Source organism: Saimiri boliviensis, chromosome 9 (assembly GCF_048565385.1).
Source record: "Saimiri boliviensis isolate mSaiBol1 chromosome 9, mSaiBol1.pri, whole genome shotgun sequence".
NCBI classification, from domain to species: Eukaryota; Metazoa; Chordata; class Mammalia; order Primates; family Cebidae; genus Saimiri; species Saimiri boliviensis.
Window position 1 is genome coordinate 41,185,849 of NC_133457.1, and position 15,914 is coordinate 41,201,762.

The window sequence follows — 15,914 nt, forward strand, 5'->3', positions numbered from 1 at the left end:
CAAAGTCCCACAACTGGGAAGGAGAGAGGCACAGGAATGAAAGAGGATTGGGTAGGAGGGGTCTTAATCTGAACTACCATTCTAATAAAGTTTTGGCCAGCCTGATGAGTGGCAAAATCTTTTATTTTTTATTTTTTTTATTTTTTGAGGCAGAGTCTTGCTCTTGTCACCCAGGCTAGAGTGTAGCGGTGCGATCTTGGCTCACTGCAACCTCCACCTCCCAGGTTCAAGCAACTCTCCTGCCTCAGCATCCCAAGTAGCTGGGACTACAGGCGCTTGCCTGCCACCACATCTGGCTAATTTTTGCATTTTTAGTAGAGATGGGGTTTCACCATGTTGGTCAGGCTGGGCTTGAACTCCTGAACTTCTGATCTGCCCGCCTCAGCCTCCCAAAGTGCTGGGATTACAGGCATGAGCCACCCCGCCTGGCTTAAAATCTGTTAAAGGAGTTAACAGATCTCTCCGGAATGGGCCTGCATTAGGACCCATAACACGCTTCGTCATAGGCTGTGAGCTGTCCACGCACAGCAGGAGATCTGAACTGTCCATTTCTCATGGCCATTATAAACTATCCCTTGCACCACAGAGATCTATTTCTCCAAAGAGGTTCATGAAACAGCTCCTTCATGGTTCCTGTGGGCCTCTCTTTCTGAGGAATAAAATATGTATGAGGGTAGTTAGTAGGATAAATAACAGCCTCTAGGACTGCAGTTGGTCTCAGGTCCACAAATGCTATTCCCCTTCTCTCTAATCCACTATTCATTCTAAATTCCTTTTACCCTCGGCTGTCATCTTGTCAGGCCTTGGTGGCTTCCCTAGTGTTGTAACCCAAACCCTCATTCCTCAGGAATGTAAGTCCTTGGCAATCACACCATTCCCTTTTCAGACAGTGGCTGCTGCCTGTATCATAGAGCACTGAGATCAGGAGGCAAGGAAATGCCAGGAGATACCCACATAGATACCTAGATTCCACATATATTCTCCCTGTCCGAATTGTGTGAACACAACACTACCTTCTCCACCGGATTAGGGTCAACTATCACAGTTAGTATGTTGACTTTATGGTTCTTGGGCACAAGAACTTCAAAGTGTCCTAGTGGCACCTACATCTTATTCAATGTAGTACTTCTTGTGTCTCCTGGCAAGAGTGTGTATCCTTTGGAGACCAGGACTTCCAACTTAAATTATTTATTTATTTAGCTGAAATAAAATCTTATTTAGTTGCAATACATCTCTGCAATGCCCAGAACTGTAAAATGGGAAGCATGAAATTCCTTATTGTGATTGGATCACTAGAAATGACAGTAAGTGGGGCCACTCATGTTTCCCAACTCCCTTTGTTTCTGAACCTACATGTTCTTTTTATTGCAAACTTAATCCTATATAAAAGTTTTTGATGTAAGCACATGCTGCATCCTGAGGATGGTACCAGAATTGTCATTGAGCTGGTGATTCAGGTGTGCCTTTAGAAGGCACTTCCAGCATCTTTGAAGCTGCATCTAGATGACATGATATGTGATACAAATTACGGAACCAAGGTCATAGGACCATTTTGTTTGCTGTACAATAGGTCCCCCTGCTCAGCTACTATGTCATAAGGGATTCCATGCCTGTGGATTATTTATTCCATAAGCTTGCAGATAGTGGTGCTGGCTGAGGCTCTGTGAGTAGGAAAGGCCAACCCACATCTGAAATAGGTATCTATACCCATGAAGATAAACCACAGGTACTTCCTTTTGAGGTCAGTTGGACACTCAGAAGCAACAGTAGCAAGATATTGTTACTTACTATTGCTATGTCTTTCTGGATATAGCAAGTAACAATATCTTGTTATAGCAAGATATTGGAAAGTGGAAGTCCGTATTGTTGAGCCCACAGGTAACCTTCATTTTTCCCACTGTAGGCTCTTGATTCACATGCCTTTCATGCAAGTTATATGGTAGCCAGTGACAAAGGCTGGCTACTGTCAATTGGCAAAGTCATTTTGTCTGCTTGGCTCTTCAGTTCTTCTACCTGGATGGGTACTTTCTGGTAGGTATAAATGTGTGATGCAGAAGTCTTTACCCTTCAAAACGGGTCTATATGTCCATTCACAGGCCTCTACTCAAGATATGGTTCTGCTCTTTCCATCCTTTTTTTTCTAGACTGCTGACTAAAGGCCAGGCCTTTGGACACTGCCCAGGAATTTATATATGTTCTTACTTCTTGAGCCACTTTTACTGTATGAAGTGAGTGACCAGATGAAGCCCTTCCTATTGAGAAGATTTTTCCTTCCCAATATCTTTCAAGGCCACATTCAGGGGTAGCCTGATTGTGGATGCAGCTGCCATTCATTTTCTACTTGAACTACTGTAAAACATGGTTTAGGAGGTAGAATCAGCAGGATATGGTAATTGATACCTTCACCTCCATCCCTCCCCAATTCCTTCCTTCTTAATCTTTCCTATTCTCCATCCCCACCCAGAATATAAATTCTACCAGAGGAGAGATTTTTGCTACCTCTTTCACTACTATAGTTCCTGTGTCTAGAACAGTACCTGGTGCAAACTTGGTCTCAATGAGCATTTGATGAACAATGAATGAATCTCAGTAAATTGTTCCACCAACCACCTATAGCTCAGATCACAAGACTAGTAAGAATCATCCTTGATTTCTCCCATTTCCTTTTTCCCTTTCCTAATCCTTCAACAAATCTAGCCAATTACATTTTCAAAATATGCCCTCACTGCTCTCCATTTCTACCACTGTTGTCCTTTCTTCCCTGAACTGCAAGGGCCAACTTTTTGGTCTTCCTGCTTCCCCTTTCCATTGCTTTCTAAGTATTATTCATTCTTGTAATAGCTGACAAATTGACCTTTTTACAGTGTAAATCGGATTGTGTCATTTCCCTACTGAAAAGCTTCTGATGGCTTCCCACTTGACTTAGGTTGAATTCAAACACCTTAACAAGGTCTATGAAACCTCACAGGTCTTCCCTTTTTAATCTTACCTATCTTACCTCATACTGCTCATGCTTAAACTGTGCTAGTGTATCTGCATGTGTATCCTCAAAAACACCAAGCTTATTTCTGCTCTTGTCTGAAATACTTTTCTCTTTATGTGAAAATTGGCTTCCTCTTTCTATTTGACTTTCAGTACAAATGTCTCTTCTTGAGAGAGGCCTTCCCTAGTTACCAATTCCAAAGTAACCCTTTTTCTTCTTTCCCAATCCTTCTCCACCCCACAGCCCAGTGGTGCTATTTTTTAAAATATATATTTTATTGTGTTTTAGGTTGTGGGGTACATGTGAAGAACATGCAAGATTGTTGCGTAGGTACATACATGGCAGTGTGGTTTGCTGCCTCCCTCCCCATCACCTATACCTGGCATTTCTCCCCATGTTATCCCTCCCCAACTCCGCACCCTTGCTATCCCTCCCCCACAGTGGTGTTATTGAACATCTCTTTGCTTTTCCAGAGTGGTGCAAAACGGGGGATTTGGGCTTGATAAGTAAGCCTGGATCTAAATCACTAACACAGCCTAATTTTTTTCATGAAAATAGATTCAATCTGTAAAATGGAGTCAGTATATTACCTGTTTAACAATGGTCTTGAGACTCAAATCTTGTTACTTAATATACTAATCTTCATATCTTTTTCACTATTAGAAATTACCTTGTAAAAATATATATTTATCTTTGGGGCTTTTTTCTTCCATCTGGTAGTATATAAGCTTCACGGCAGAGAGATCTTATCAACGTTGTGAACAAAAATGCTATTCCCATAACTCAGCAATGTGTGTAGCACACGCATGTGTACACATGTCACACAAGCACATATACCAACAAAAACAGGAAAATTTTTGTTCCAACAGTGACTGAAAATATCCGTGTTATAGGAAGGACAACAAAGAGGAGAAGTTCATTCATGGTTTTAGAAAAGTAAGAGAGCTGTCATTACCGTCAAGAGTGAGTGCAAGGGGTGGACTTTATAGCCATAATTGGTGGAGGCACCAATGCTCATTCTCTGTCTAGTTACTTGAGACTCATGTTAGATCTTTGATACTAAAGAGGAAAGGATGATGAGTATCTTGGTAATATCTTCAGAATTGCTTAGAACAAGCAACATATCTTGAATTCTAAGAGACTAAATACATTACCTTGAACAAAAATGCCTCTAGCTTAGGAATCAGCTAATTTTTTTTTTTTTTTCTGTAAAGGGCCAGATGGTAAATATTTTTGGCTATGTGAGTCATATGGTCTCATCTGCATCTTCTCAACTCTGCCCTTAGAGTACAAAAGCAGCCGTAGGAAAAAAGTACAAATACAAATGGGTATGGCAGGTTTTGGCCTTCAAGGATCCAGATTTGGCCAATGGGCTGTAGTTTGTTTTTTTTTTTGAGACGGAGTTTCGCTCATGTTACCCAGGCTGGAGTGCAATGGCGCGATCTCGGCTCACCGCAACCTCCGCCTCCTGGGTTCACGCAATTCTCCTGCCTCAGCCTCCTAAGTAGCTGGGACTACAGGCACGTGCCACCATGCCCAGCTAATTTTTTGTGTTTTTAGTAGAGACGGGGTTTCACCATGTTGACTGGGATGGTCTCGACCTCTTGACCTCGTGATCCACCCGCCTCGGCCTCCCAAAGTGCTGGGATTACAGGCTTGAGCCACTGCGCCTGGCCCTGGGCTGTAGTTTTATGACTCTTGCTCTAACTCTGCAAGGAAGTACATTCTCTGAAATGGTTAGTCAGCTAATTTTTCTGTGTCAGTGTCCAGAAATTTTGCAGTATAAGATTATACAGCTGAATTTTGATACTGTAATAATCATAACAACAATAACAACAGCACCACAAATAGCTAGTGTTTATGTGCCAGGCATTGTTTTAAGTACCTTTCTTAATATGAGCCCACTTAATTATCATAATACCTATGTAGTTTAAGTAATATTGCTGTCCCCATTTTATGGATAAGAAAATCTGGTATAGTGAGCTTAAAAAGCTGGTCCAGTCACACAGCCAAACACTGGCAAACCAGAGACTGAAAACTATTTTCTGACTCCAAAGAGCAGGCTTTTGACCTCATGAACATACCACCTTCCCAAGGAGCAAGCATTGAAATCTTATATCGGGGGGCAGAGCTAACCCTTTGGGACCCTGTTCTGAGTTGGGAGAAGGAATGATTCAAGTTTGATTGGCCATTTCGTTTTGTTTCTTTGGAAAAGAAGAAAGATGTGATCTGTTTTGTTATTGCAATTACTGACAAATAATTGAAGTGGGTAAAGTCTGATAACCAAATCACAACCTAAAAATTAAAATATTTCTCTCTAGGTATAAATATTCTACTCTTTTCAGGTTTATGGTTTGTGAATCTTTATAATTTTTAAAACATTTTATCATAATACTTTAAGGGAAGGATTCTTTACAGGTAAAAACACCAGTGGTATATTTTTACATATATAAAACTGTCATAGGTATTTAATATATATATGGTTTATACCATAGGTAAAAGCACAGATGGTATATAATATGTCCTCATATATGCTCATTTTAAAAATATAAAATAGTGCAGAAGCACTATGTCAGTCCTTTCTCCACATCCCTGACTGCTTGTTAGTAATACTGTGCAACCTCACAGTGCACTAAAATATGTGTTGCTATTGTGATCTGGTCTAATGTCAGCAAACAGCATATAAGAACTTTCTTTATCCTTTCACTGCTTAATTTTACCATGCCCAAGCTCTGTTAAAGGTAGTCTGGTGGTGAATAACCTACCAGAAGATCTCTTTGCTTTTCCACAGTGGTACAATACCAGAAATGGGAGATTTGAGCTTGATAAACCTGGATCTAAATCAGTATCACTGAGCCTATTTTTTCTCACGAAGTTAGAGTCAATCTGTAAAATAAAGTTAATATATTACCTGTTTAACAATGGTTTTGATACTCAAATCTAGTTGTTCAATATACTAAATATAATCCTCTGTACAAAGAGTAGATATTACATTTAAAGAGTCTTGTGGTCTTTTTTATATTAATGAATTATCCAGGAGCTTGATTGCTAAGTACAGAAAAATGATTGGTTTTTTATTTTATCATTTGTGTATGTCCATATCAATTTATTATTACTACTATTATTATTATTGTGTTATCCTGTGGCCTATTTTTTTTTTTTTTTTTTTTGGAGGTGGAGCCTTGCTCTGTCGCCCAGGCTGGAGTGCAATGGCACAGTCTAGGCTCACTGCAACCTCTGCCTCCCGGGTTCAAGTGATTCTCCTGCCTCAGCCTCTCGAGTAACTGGGACTACAGGTGTGTACCACCGTGCCTGGCTAATTTTTTTATTTTTAGTAGAGGCGGGGTTTCACCATGTTGGCCAGGCTGATCTCAAACCCCTGACCTTGTAACCTGCCTGCCTCAGCCTCCCAAGGTTCTGGGATTACAGACGTGAGCCACTGCACCCAGTATGACCTATTATTAAATGGAGAAGAGCTTTGTCCAGGTAAAAAGAACCATATCCAGACTTAGGAATTTCCCCTAATAAGCAGTCTAAGGCATTGAAATACCAACAAAGAAGCTTATGAAATTCCTTCTGTAGACATGAAAGGTTAGAAAGCTGCCTTTCTTGGCTAGCTTAGGCCCACCCCATTTTAGCAGTAGGGGTGGATTAGATGACCTCTCAAGGTTCTCTTTCTAGCTATGGTTTTTTTTTTTTTTTTTGAAGTCTACTTAAAGATTATGCTAATTTTGCTGATTGTGAAATCCTTTGTACACAAGGATGGATAAAAACACTGGCTCATGATCTGAATCTATGTCTGCCTGGTTAAAATGGTATACTTAAAATTAACAGGACTCAAATGCTCATGTTTTATACAAGCCATTGGGTCTTTTTTTTTTCTTCTCAAGAAGTTTTTTTTTTTTTTTTTTTTTTTTTTTTTTTTTTTTTTTAAGTTGTCTCTGGTCTAAAGCACAAGGGAGAAGGCTGATAAAAAATGCATTCAGTTATAGAAGGAATTAGATTATTTTAATAACTAAGCTCAGTTATATTGTGGTTCAGAAAAATGAATGAATAATAAGGTAGAGTGCAAAGATCCAGGAGGTAATCCCCCAGACAAGACACTGCTGGAGCAGCATATTAACTAGAAAAGACCCATTGTTAGAGGAGAGCAGAGAGAGAATTCTCCAAATCCATAAATGTCTTGTATTTAACAAGTAACTTGTATAATACTTAAGGAGAATAGGCTCTGGAGCTAGCCTGTGTGGCTTCAGAGAGTGGCTCTCACCTTTATGTATTCTGTGACCTTGGGAATTTATTTAATCTCTTTGTTACTTGTGTTTCTTATCTGTATGGGTGATAATAATACTACTGTATTCGGATTCCTAGAGGGACAGACTAATGGAATACATATATATATAGATAGAATTTATTAAATATCAACTCACATGATCACAAAGTCCCACAATAGGCTGTCTGCAGGCTGAGTAGCAAGGAGAGCCAGTTCGAGTTCCAAAACTGAAGAACTTGGAGTCCGATGTTCGAGGGCAGGAAGCATCCAGGATGAGAGAAAGATGTAGCCTGGGAGGCTAGGCCAGTTTCTCTTTTCACATTTTTCTGCCTGCTTATAGTTCAGCTGTGCTGGCAGTTGATTAGACTGTGCCCACCCAGATTAAGGGTGGACCTGCCTTTCCCAGCCCACTGACTCAAATATTAATCTCCTTTGGCAACACCATCACAGACACACCCAGGATCAATACTTTGTATCCTTCAGTCCACTCAAGTTGACATCTAGTTATACAAGTACCTATTTCTTAGAGGCGTGGTGAAGATTGAATGAGTGAATACATGTAAAGTGATTAACATGGTGCCTGGAATATAGTGTGTTCAATAATAGTGATTAATTCAAGATACTAAGTATTATTGTGTTTGCCTTTTGTTTTTGTTTCTTCACTTTTTATTATGGAAAGTTGCCAACATATCCCAAAACAGAGAAGTGCAGTATGATGACCCCACTATGTACTTATCAGCAGTTATCTATTCACAAGCAATTCGGTTTTACCTAAATGCCTACTCCTCCTTGATTATTTTGAAACAGATCTCATACATCAAATTATTTCATTTACAAATATTTCAATGAGTATCTCTAAAACAGAGGTAGCAAACTATAGCCCAATGTCTGTTTTATAAGTAAAGTTTTCGGCCGGGCGCGGTGGCTCACGCCTATAATCCCAGCACTTTGGGAGGCCGAGACAGGTGGATCACGAGGTCAAGAGATTGAGACCATCTTGGTCAACAAGGTGAAACCCCCGTCTCTACTAAAAATACAAAAATTAGCCAGGCGTGGTGGTGCACGCCTGTAGTCCCAGCTACTCGGGAGGCTGAGGCAGGAGAATTGCTTGAACCCAGGAGGCGGAGGTTGTGGTGAGCCGAGATCGTGCCATTGCACTCCAGCCTAGGTGACAACAGCGAAACTCCATCTCAAAAAAAATAAAAAATAAAAAAAATAAGTAAAGTTTTCTTATATTAAAGTGAAGGGTTACAGAATAAGCCACTGTGGCATAAACATTATTTTGAGCTGAAAACAGTTAAGAATAAGCTTTTTTTTCCCCTGAATTTTCTTGTCTCCCTAAAAAGCCTCTCAAAAGAGCTCAATGTTCATAAATTCCTCTTCCAGGAGTTTTGCAACCAGGGAATATTGACTCTTAACAGTAGAGAGAAACTGGCTCCACACCTAAACAAATTGTCACAAAACTATCCTGGTTTCCATATAAAAGCCCATTTATCTTTCCTAAAAGTAATTTGTTTTTCCATGAATACCTCCCTCCACTTTTCTCCATTAAGATAGTATGTAAGTCACAAATTTTAATGGCCACCTTAAGTCACATTTTCCTATGAACTCCCATTTACATATATGAGTAAAATCTTCTCTCTTGTGAATCTGTCATTTCCCAATTTATTAATAATTCTCAGGCCTCCAATCACTAAAACTAAGAGGAACTTTTTCCTTACTGACAACAGCTATGCTAGTTCATTTACTTACTGTGCGTAGCTGCTTTTGTGTCATGATAGTGGAGCTGAGTAGTTGTGACAGATACTGTATAGTCACCAAACCTAATATATTTACAATCTGGCCCTTTATAGAAAATGTTTGATAATTTTTACATAAAAGATAAACAGACTCTCCTTAAAAAAAAACCCTAGTCACTTTTACACCTAAAAACATTAATAACAATGCATTGATATAAGCAAATACCCAACTGGTATTCAAATTTTCTCAAATGTCTTATATACTTAAAAAAATGATTTATTAAAAATTGGGATCCAGGCTGGAAGCTGTGGCTCATGCCTGTAATCTCAATAATTTAGAAGGCCAAGGAGGGATGATTGCTTGAGGACAGGAGTTCAAGATCAGCCTGGGTAACATAGCAAGACTCTGTCTCTATGAAAGCTTAAAAAATATATATATCCAGATGTGGTGGCACATGACTGTCGTCCTAACTTCTTTGAAAACTGAGGTGGGAGAATCACTTGATTCCAGGGGTTTGAGGCTCCATTGAGCTATGATCATGCCACTGCATTCCAGACAGTAACAGAGCAAGATTCTGTCTCTAAAACGACAACAAACAAACAAAAAACAAAAAAAATCAAGATTCAAAAGAGGTCAATACATTTGGAAAATGTAGCTCTGAAGTAATTTGAAATAGGAAAGGATCAGTCCTCTTTCCCCTTGCAATTAATCTGTTCAAGAAACAGGTTATTTTTCCTGTTGAGTTTTTCATGCTCATATTTTACAGATTGCAAGTCAGTGGTGTCCTCCATCCCTTGTATTTCCTGTAAATTGGTAGTTAGAATTGGAGACTTTACTTGATTGAAGTTTATGGGAACACATACCATTCAAGAGTAATGTGTACTTCCATCAGGCAGCACATAATGTCTATCTGTGATGTTAGCAGATAGGCAGAGTTTTGACAAGTTCTGAATAAAAATCAGCAATGCAGGTGATCCCTCTTTGAACAAGAGAAAGATCTGCCTACCAAAATACTGTAAAATTATTAAAACATACCTTTGTTTATCACAGTAGCTATAAATAGATGGAGATTAGCAGTCCTTCACAGAGGACAAGCCTCTGAATTGTGCCCATTTTAATGACCTTTAAAATATAACTGGAATCCATCCACTTATTTTACTTCCCATGTTCCTATCATCCTGTTCTGTGCTACTGTCATCTCCTGTCTGCCTCACTGATGTAGCCTCTTAACAGGTCTCCAGGTCTCCATGCTTCTGTACTGGTTTGCCTACAACCTATTCTCAAACCAGCAACCAGAATAACCCTTTTAAAATCCAAGTCATGACCCGGCGTGGTGGCTCATGCCTGTAATCCCAGCAGTTTGGGAAGCTGAGACGGTTAGATCACGAGGTCCGGAGTTCAAGACCAGCCTGGCCAAGACGGTGAAACCCTGTCTTTACTAAACATACAAAAAGTTAGCCAGGTGTGGTGGCAGTTACCTGTAATCCCAGCTACTTGGGAGGCTGAGGCAGGAGAACTGCTTGAGACATTCTCAAAATCAGTTAGCAAATGGCAGAGCTAGGATTTCTGGCTCCAAATTTTGTATTCACTATACTATAGCAAACACCAGAAAAAATCGTGATGAACTAAGTGGGATGAAGAATCCAGGCAGCCATATCTATAAGATGAAAATTAGGCAGGAAGATAAATGGAGTCTGGAAATCCCAACTTACCCATTTATTTTTCTGGAGCTGGGTAACAGGAACATCTTGGTAGGACAAGAGAAACAAGGGAAGTTCAGTACTTTTGCAGGCCAGTAGACCGATTAGAAGAGGTAGAAAAGGGGTAAAGTTGAGAGTCCAGCTGGGGTGCACTTTGCTTGGAAGCACCTGATTCTTTTGTTCAAACTGATTTTCAGAGGGCATAGCCTCAAAGGCATCAGAAAAGGGTATAGAGAAAGTCACCTTGATCTGGTCCATGTCTCTCCACCTTTCCTTGCATGGGACAGCTGGACCCAGCAGAACTCAAGTTACTGTAGGTAACTTTGCTGTGGTTTAGACCAGAAATGTCTAAAGCATGAGGACTCCATTAGTTTATATTCTAGTTTTTGGGTGTGTACTGGAGAAAGAGTGAGACAGAAAGAGACAAGGTTTTGGGTTAAAAAAAAGTTCCTTTAAGGCCGGGTGTGGTGGCTCACGCCTGTAATCCAAGCACTTTGTAGGCCAAGGTGGGCGGATCAACCGAGGTCAGGAGTTCAAGACCAGCCTGACCAACATGGTAAAAACCCTTAAAAAAAAAAAAAAGTTCCTTTAATTTCTGACTCTGTCATTTACTATCCAAATTATTTAAGTTCTCTGAATACAATTTTTCTTATCTGCAGGAAAGAGTTAACATTTCTTACCTTGTAAGTGTTCACTCACTAAGGAATTATTGGCATCTATTATATACAAATAACTGTACATAACAGGTGTTATAATATAAGAAAATGTATATGAATATATATATGGCCTGACTATAGTTGTTTAATAGTAGCAGCTATTAGTGTTGTTATTTTTATTACCAGTGCGCATAAGTAATCAATGATAAGTATGTTGGAACAGTAGTAGCACAAATATCACATCAGTTAGCCTTCTAGCCATGATTCAAGAGTATTCCTGTAGAACTTTATCTGCCATGGTTAAAGATTTTTTTTCTCTCTAACTGAAAGTACCACATCATTCTTCAATGGTTATGTAACCTCAAACAACCTTGGTCAACTGTATCCCAGAAGAAAATTAAACTGGTTGTCCTGAATACCATTCCATTCCATGACGGTTGATATGAATTTGCTAATAATTTTCACCTGATAAGGAGGCAGTCAGTAGAAAATTAGAAATTTTAATGAAGATTCTTATTAGCTATTCCTCACAAATATTGGGACTATAATCAACTCAAGATTCTTGGCAAAGCAATCCTCATTTCAATTCTCACAAGTAATTATTATTTAGTGTTTATATTGCTTTGTATTTTTTTAAATGTTTTCGATTACTTTTTCCATTACCCTTTGGAAAAAAAACCCCAAAACCATAAAACAAAATCCTTTGAGGTGTCTTAGCATGTTAAACTCCATTTCACAGATGGGGGAATATGGGACAGTTCCTGAGCAAACACCAATATATCCCGTTATGCTAACGAAAATAATGCCAAGTTCTCTCCTAATGAGTAGCTACAACCAGCACCTACTGTTAAACAAGAAACATATTTACACACAGACACACACACACACACACACACACACACACACACACACACTTGGATCAATGCTTGCAATGCTCAGTGAGAAAAAAGGCTTTATGTATGACTTCTCTCCAGAAAATTTATATATTCAATGAACTCATGATGAAGGTGGTGATTTCATCCCCTCCCTGCTAGATTTCTGCCTTTAGAATCCCCATTTTCCTTCTTGCCTTCTACTCTTCTAATTCAGTTTATTCACCAACTTTTGCTGTGTAGCAACCACACAATTCAGTTGCATACAGCTCTAAATATTTGTTTCTTGCTCATGCACCTATAGGTTGGCAGAGCTGATTCTGCTCCCTCCATGCTGAAAAGACAGTATCTACATGGGGTCTATTTTTCTACTAAGTGCAGTATCATAAGCTTTATGCATAAGCACATTTTAAGCCTTTTTTGACAATCCCATTGGCCAAAGCAAGGCCCATGGCTCCTCTCAAAGTTGAGGGGCAAGCAGGCTTATTCTAACCACCAAGAGGCCATAAAAAGGGTTTTGGATGTATTTTTGCTGGGTGCTAAAGGAATATAAAATTCCACAGACACAGGCAACATCTTCCTCTTTTCCTCTTTCCCCATCCTTTTTCTGACTTTCCTTTTAAAGCGTAACAGCCTGTGCAAAACAGGGTCACAGTAAGATACAGTCCCAGCAAGACCATGATCCCCAAGGAAGTGCCATGTAGAAATGTGATACCCAGAGAGGCTACCCAGGGATTTCTCATGGGTGGTAGATTTACAACTAAAATACTTTAATTTTCTACCTCTGTATTTAAACATGTTGCAATGTGACTTTGAAGACCTCCTTGTCAAGAGGCAGAGTCCATTTCCCTACCTTTTGAGTCTGCACTGACTGGTGACTGACTTGCTTTGGAAAACAGCAAGCAGTGCATGTGGTGGTATGCCAGTTCTGTGCCTGGTCATCAAGGGGCCTTGTGTGCTTTTGTTTTCTCTTTGCTACTACCATGTGAATCAGCCTGATCTAGCTGGCGAAAGGTGAGAAGACCACATGGAGCAGACCTGAGACCTCCTATTTGTCTTTGCTGGAGCCATTACTAATTACCCAGTCCACAGCCAACCTACCAGCTAACTGCTCACAGGAGTGTGCTCAGATCAACAACCTGCCTGACTGACCTAGAGACATATGAGACATAAGACATGAGGGATTTTTTTTGTTCATTTTTTGTCACTTGAACCACATGAACTTTTAAAAAATATTTTCCTTTAAATTTCAACTTTTGTTTTAGATACAGGGTTACATGTGCAGGATTGTTGCATGGGTATACTGTGTGATGCTGAAGTGCGGGGTACTGATCTTGTCACTGAGGCAGTGAGTACAGTACTGAAGAGTTTTTTCTACTCATGCCCCCTTTTTTCCCTCCTCCCTCTAGTAGTCCACAGTGTCTCTTGTTCCTGTGTTTGTGTCTATGTGTGTTCAATGTTTAGCTCCCACTTGTAAATGAGAACATGTGAGATACGATTTCCTGTTCCTGCGTTGACTCTCTTAGAATTGTAGCCTCCAGATGCATCCACGTTGCTGCAAAAGACATGATTTCATTCTTATTTAGGGAGGTGTAGCATTCCCTTGTGTGGATGTACCATATTTCCTTCATCCAGTCCACCACTGATGGGCACTCAGGTTGATTCCATGTCTTTGCTATTGTAAATAGTGTTGCAGTGAACATATGAGTGCATGTGTCTTTTTTTTTTTTTTTTTTTCCCCAGAGCCTTGCTCTGTCACCCAGGCTGGAGGGCAATGGTGCAATCTTGGCTCACTGCAACCTCCATCTCCTGGGCAAGTGATTCTCTTGCCTCAGTCTTTCAAGTAGCATGAGCCACCACACCCAGATAATTTTTGGCTTTTTCTTTTCTTTTTTTTTTTTTGAGACAGGGTCTCACTCTGTCACCCAGGCTGGAGTGCAGTAAAGGGATCTTGGCTCACTGCAACCTCCACCTCTGAGACTCAAGCAATTCTCCTGCCTCAGCCTTCTGAGTAGCTGGGATTACAGGTGTTGCACCACCACCACCCAGATAATTTTTGTTTTTTTAGTAGAGATAGGCTTTCACCACGTTGGCCAGGTTAGTCTCAAACTCCTAACATCAAGTGATCTGCCTGCCTCAGCCCCCAAAAGTGCTCAGATTACAGGTGTAAGCCACTCCACCTGGCCCAATTATTGGTATTTTTACTGGAGGTGGGGGTTCACCATGTTGGCCAGGCTAGTCTTGAACTCCTGGCCTCAGGTGATCTGCCTGCCTTGGTCTTCCAAAGTGCTGGGATTATACGCATTTGAGCCACTGCACCCAGCCAAGTGCATGAGTCTTTTTGGTGGAATAATTTATTCTCCTTTGGGTATATACCCAGTTATGGAATTGTTGGCCATACTGCCCAAAGCAGTTTATAGATTCGATGCTATTCTTGTCAAACTACCAATGTCATTCATTCTTCACAGAATTAGAAAAAAACTTTCTAAAATGTGTACGGAATGAAAAAGAACCTGAATAGCCAAACCTATCCTAAGCAAAAAGAACAAAGCCAGAAATATCACACAATCTGACTTCAAACTATAATATAAGGCCACAGTAACCCAAACATCATGATACTGGTGCAAAAACAGGCACAAAAGCCAATGGAACAGAATACAAAACTCAGAAATGAAGTGACACACCCACAGCCACCTTATGTTTGACAAGGCTGACAAAAATAAGCAATGGGAAAAGGACTCCATAATCAATAAATGGTGGTGGGATAACTGGCTAGCCATATGAAGAAGATTGAAACTGAACCCTTACCTTTTACCAAATACAAAAATTAACTCAAAATAGGTTAAAGATTTAAATATAAAACTCAATCTGTAAAAATCCTGGAAGAAAACCTAGGAAATGCCTTTCTTGACATCAGCTTTGGCAAAAAATTTTTGGCTAAGTCCCAAAAACAATTGCAACAAAAACAAAAATTGATAAGTAAACCTAATTAAAGTAAGGAGCTTCTGCACAGCAAAAGAAACTATCATCAGAGTAAATAGACAGCCTACAATATGAAACATTCATATTTTATATTGTAGGCTATTTGTGAAGACAGCCTACAATATGAAATATGAATGTTTGTGAAGAAAACATTCACAAACTATTCATCTTACAAAGGTCTAATATCCAGAATCTATAAGGAACTTCAATCAATAAGCAAAAACCAACCCTTTGAATGAATGGGCAAAAGGACATGAACAGACACTTCTCAAAAGAAGACATACAAGCAGCCAACAAACATGAGAAAAATGCTCATCATCACTAATCATCAGAGAAATACAAGTCAAAACCACACCAAGATACTCACACCAGTCAGAAAGGCTAGTACTAAAAAGTTAAAAAACAACAGATGCTGGTGAGGCTGCAGAGAAAAAGTAACGTTTATGCACTGTTGGTAAGAATGTAAATCAGTTCAGTCACTGTGGAAAGCAATTTTTTTTTTTTTAAAGAGAGATGAGGTCTTCCTCTGTCACCCAGGCAGAAGTACAGTGGCACAATCATAGGTCACAGCAGCCTTGAACTCCTGGGCTCAAGAGATTCTCCTGTCTCAGCCATCAGAGTAACTAGGATTATGAGTGTGCACCACCGATCTGGCATGTTATTTTAAACCACTGAAGTTTAGGCGATTTGTTAGGAAGATAAACTAGCATA